The sequence below is a fragment of the Oncorhynchus clarkii genome, chromosome 1 (assembly GCF_045791955.1).
Source record: "Oncorhynchus clarkii lewisi isolate Uvic-CL-2024 chromosome 1, UVic_Ocla_1.0, whole genome shotgun sequence".
Classification (NCBI taxonomy): domain Eukaryota; kingdom Metazoa; phylum Chordata; class Actinopteri; order Salmoniformes; family Salmonidae; genus Oncorhynchus; species Oncorhynchus clarkii.
In genome coordinates, this window is record NC_092147.1 from 21,306,803 (window position 1) to 21,312,204 (window position 5,402).

Sequence of the window (5,402 nt, forward strand, 5' to 3'; positions counted from 1 at the left end):
GACAACGCATGAGTGGCTTCGGGACAGGTCTCTGAATGTCCTTGAGTGGCCCAGCCAGAGCCCGGACTTGAACCCGATCTAACATATTTGGAGAGACCTGAAAATAGCTGTGCAGTGACACTCCCCATCCAACCTGAAAGAGCTTGAGAGGATCTGCAGAGAAGAATGGGAGGAACTCCACAAATAAAGGTGTGCCAAGCTTGTAGCGTCATACCCAAGAAGACTTGAGTCTGTAATCGCTGCCAAATGTGCTTCAACAAAGTTCTGAATAAAGGGGCTGAATACTTATGTAAACGTGATATTTCAGTTTTGAAGTTTTTATAAATGTGAAAAAAATTATAAAAACCTGTTTTTGCTTTGTCATTTAGGGGTATTGTGTGTAGATTGATAAGGCTGTAACGTAACAAAATGTGGAAAAGTCAAGGGGTCTGAATACTTTCCGAATGCACTGTATGTAGAGTGCAAAGATGTAACCGTGCGGTTGATAAACCAGCCATAGGGACTCTTCTCCAACTGCGCCACGTAATCATCAATCAATCAATACAATGTATTTATAGAGCCCTTTTTTACAACAGCAGCTGTCGCAGAGAGCTTATACAGAAACCAAGCCTAAAACCCCACAGAGCAAGCAAAAGAAATCCCTAGAATGGCAGGAACTTAGAGAGAGGAACCAGGCTCTGAGGGGTGGCCAGTCCTCTTCTGGCTGTGCCGGGTGGAGATTGAAATAGATTAAAAGAGTACATGGCCATTAAGGCAGTAGCCAAAATAAAATGCAATTGAATAAACATGAAATTTAACCAGGTTTCCATCCAACCTTTTTAAGCAAGTAAAGTACATGACGAATAAAAAATGTAATGACAGGCCTAATGGAAACAGAAACATTTTCAGTAAACTTTCCAAATGTTGACAAAAGAAAATACACTAGATGGTGGGATTGTTTTGTTTCAGTAAAATGAATTATGCGAGAAATGTTGGTGGAAACACTTTTATGTGAAAATATTTATATAATATAATTGAAATATATAGGCCTATAGCTAGGTTTCCATCCAATTGACGACAGATTTTCATGCGAATATTCTAAAATCTGCATACGCTCATTTCCCTACAGAGATGTTTCTTCCATCAAATTTACTTGTTGCGGATAAAAGGCTGTTGGTGATGATGTAGTGCACATAAAATACCTTTTACGTTTAAATTTGCATGTGCCGAAACAAGTGAAATGTTTTTTTTCCCACTCTACTGATGGTTTTTCGCCAAAAAATGTTACGTTGTATACAGGGATGCAAACTGGCGAGGGCCCATAAAGGTGACACTTTTTTTTGCACTGAAACATGCAACAAGTCCCTGCTAGGGGGAGGTTTTAATTATACAACAAATACTATGACCTACATGATCAGCCTGTGTGTAAAATAAAAAGTGGTTAATGTGAACCTAACTCACAGCTAGAAAATGTAAGGAAAGCAATCCAATGTTATGTGTTGCCTAGACTTTACTGCAAATGACACTCAAGTCTTGAGAAAAAACAATACACTAATATTGCAGTTAGCCATGACAGCCTTTATAACAGAACGCTTGTGACCACACACATCTAAATATTGCACTTGGGGAAAAAAACATATTAAAGTAGAAATAGAATTAAACAAACATTCTATTTTTGCTCTATTATAGTAGTCACTATAGTAGATATTGATCAAGTGTACAAGGCTACATGTGTGCAAAAATAACATTCACTGAGTACAAAATGTAATAATCCCCCCTCACTCACACACAAATGTTACTGTCAAGTAACACGACAAAAGCAATATTTTTGGGCTACACTGCACATTATTACATTTGACACTTTCTGCCTGTGGTCATCTGTTCTACAATGTGCCAGCAGAGAATGATACCTTTTGTTGGCATAATTGATCTCTTTCATTGTATTGAAAAAGTCAGAAAGAGGGATAGTGTGTGGTGTTCTTTTCACCATAGTGGCATCCAGCTTAAGCCAGGGCCAGCTCCAGCTCCACTTGATCCCTGAATCCACGTGTTTAACAAGCAACGCCTAATTTTCACCTAATTCTCTCATTCGGAATTAACCACATACTGTAGAGGGAAAACATTAGTGCACAGAGAGTAGTTAGTTTATTAGCTAGTTAACTAGTTTGTTAGTTAACTAGTTAACATTTCACACAGATTGCCAGGATCCAGTAAGCATCGAACCCATTATACCTTGAGGAACGGCAAGGAGTCGTATACCAGTTAACGTTAATATTATAGCGAATTGGTTAGGTTACTAACGTTAGCTCATCTGATGTTGTGCTGTCTGACTTTATTAGCCAGCTAATTTTCACACAATAAACTCAAATATTTGATCATCACCTTCTCACCCCTGTCTCTGTGGTCAGGTTTCTCACCAACCTCTTCGATATCATTCAGGGGACTTTAACTGGCAAACTGATGGCTTTCCACTCTCCTCTGTCTTTCCAGAGCGCACGCTGATACTGTAACTAGCACATTGGCTGTCTCATATCTCTTCAGTAACATGCTGCATTCTGTTATGTGAATGATTGGCTCCAAACGCGCATCACTCGTTCGCTTACAGCCAGTGATCCAAAGCCCCAAACTTTTCTCATTGGATCTACACGAATCACATACAGTTGAAGTCGGAAGTTTACATACACCTTAGCCAAATACATTTAAACTCAGTTTTTCACGATTCCTGACATTTAATCAGAGTAAAAATTCCCTGTTTTAGGTCAGTTAGGAGCACCACTTTATTTTAAGAACGAGAAATGTCAGAATAATAGTAGAGAGAATGATTTATTTTAGATTTTATTTCTTTCATCACATTCCCAATGGGTCAGAAGTTTACATACACTCAATTAGTATTTGGTAGCATTGCCTTTAAATTGTTTAACTTGGGTCAAAGGTTTTGGGTAGCCTTCCACAAGCTTCACACAATAAGTTGGATGAATTTTGGCCCATTCCTCCAGACAGAGCTGGTGTAACTTTGTCAGGTTTGTAGGCCTCCTTGCTTTTTCAGTTCTGCCCACAATTTTTCTATGGGAGGGGGGTCAGAGCTTTGTGATGGCCACTCCAATACCTTGACTTGTTGTCCTTAAGCCATTTTGCCACAACTTTGGAAGTATGCTTGGGGTCATTGTCCATTTGGAAGACCCATTTGCGACCAAGCTTTAACTTCCTGACTGATGTCTTGAGATGTTGCTTCATTATATCCACATCATTTCCCTCCCTCATGATGCCATCTATTTTGTGAAGTGCACCAGCCCCTCCTGCAGCAAAGCACCCCCACAACATGATGCTGCCACCCCGTGCTTCACGGTTGGGATGGTGTTTTTTTGCTTGCAAGCCTCCCCCTTTTTCCCCCCAAACATAACGATGGTCATTATGGCCTAACAGTTCTATTTGTGTTTCATCAGACCAGAGGACATTTCTCCAAAAAGTATGATCTTTGTCTCCATGTGCAGTTGCAAACTGTAGTCTGGCTTTTTTTATGGCGGTTTTGGAGCAGTGGCCTTTTCCTTGCTGAGCGGCCTTTCAGGTTATGTCGATATAGGACTCGTTTTACTGTGGATATAGATACTTTTGTACCCGTTTCCTCCAGCATCTTCACAAGGTCCTTTGCTGTTGTTCTGGGATTGATTTGCACTTTTCGCACCAAAGTACATTCATCTCTAGGAGACAGAATGAGTCTCCTTCCTGAGCGGTATGACAGCTGCGTGGTCCCATGGTGTTTATACTTGCGTACTATTGTATGTACAGATGAACATGGTACCTTCAGGCACTCCCATGGATGAACCAGACTTGTGGAGGTCAACAATTATTTTTCTGAGGTCTTGGCTAATTTCTTTTGATTTCCCCATAATGTCAAGCAAAGAGGCACTGAGTGAAGGTAGGCCTTGAGATACATTCACAGGTACACCTCCAATTGACTCAAATGATGTCAATTAGACTATCAGAAGCTTCTAAAGCCATGACATGAATTTCGCCGAAAGGTGACTAGTTTGCATACCTGTATGTAGCGAGTGTGGGGGGTGGGGCTCAGTCTTTTTTTTTATAGTAATGTATACTTTTTGTTGTTGCTCAATCTGATGCATAAACCCCTGGTAGTCATCTTGGTTTTCATTTTAAGATGATTTTTTATCCTTCACGTTTATAACAATTTCAGACACTGGCAACTTTGTATTCGTAGTCAACTTTGTTGTGAAGTTAACAGCGGTCTATATCGGCAGTTTAGCGGAGATCTTCAGTGTATTAAGTGATTCGGTAGGGAAAAAACGCATCTAACAACGCATTTCACTGTTCTGTGAGTGGTCTGAGGCAGTAGGTAAATAACGTCCGTTTTCAAGTGCAACTTTAGTAGCGATGGCTTTTAATGATGCTCCTACCAAATTGTTAACGATGAATTTAACCTTAAAATGCTTTTGGAAAACCAGGCCGTCACTGGGAAATAGTGCCACCTGCTGAAAACTTTGTCAGTACAACATAATCGCATGACAACCTAATGGTCAACATCCTCAGAAAAGTTGCAATATAACTCAATTGATAATTGTTATGTATAGGTCTTTCTATTGTTTTGACCTCTTCATTTAGTTAGATTAAGTGTTAACATTTTATTTTTTACTCAATTTGGTATAGGTACAGGGTACAGCAAACAACCACCCTTAATTGTGCCTTTAAAGTGAAGTTATCGTCTCAGAATTTCTGGGATTGGACAGTGCTCCCAATCTGAGACGTGCAGCTCAGAGGAGTGGTGGGTGTTTTTCTTCTGAACCTAGAATTTCACACATTCTTACCTAGCCCATGACTAGTGTTTCATGTGGGCTTTATATAATTCATATGTTTTAAGTACAGACTAACAACTAGCTTTACACATATAAGTTAACTGACAGACTCTCCTCCCCTCTCCCTGCAGCATTTAGACATGTTTGTTTTGTCACATACAGCTGATAAATGTAGTGAAATGTGTTTTACACGGTCAGCCATAGCCCCTGAAGCGAATTGGGGTTAAGTGCAGACATTTTCCCACCTTGTCTGCTCGGGTATTTGAACCAGCGACTTTTTGGTAACTGGCCCAATGCTTGAACCACTAGGCTACCTGCTGCGTGATAGATCAGGGCTGCTGAGAACAGTGAATGTGAATGTAATGAACTAAATCTTATATTAACATTCATATTCAACTCTGACCTATTTCACAAGGAGGCGTGAGAGGATGTAGAAGTTCAGCAATACTCCTGGAGAATTTACCATTGAATAACCTTGAAAGCAAGTTGAGACAAGTCACAATTAGTAATTACAGTAAGACATCAGGAGTCTCCTGACAGGAGAATAATCAAACAGTGCCCTGAGTCAATGTCATGTTAGGAGTAATTATCTTGAGATTAACACAATACAAGGTG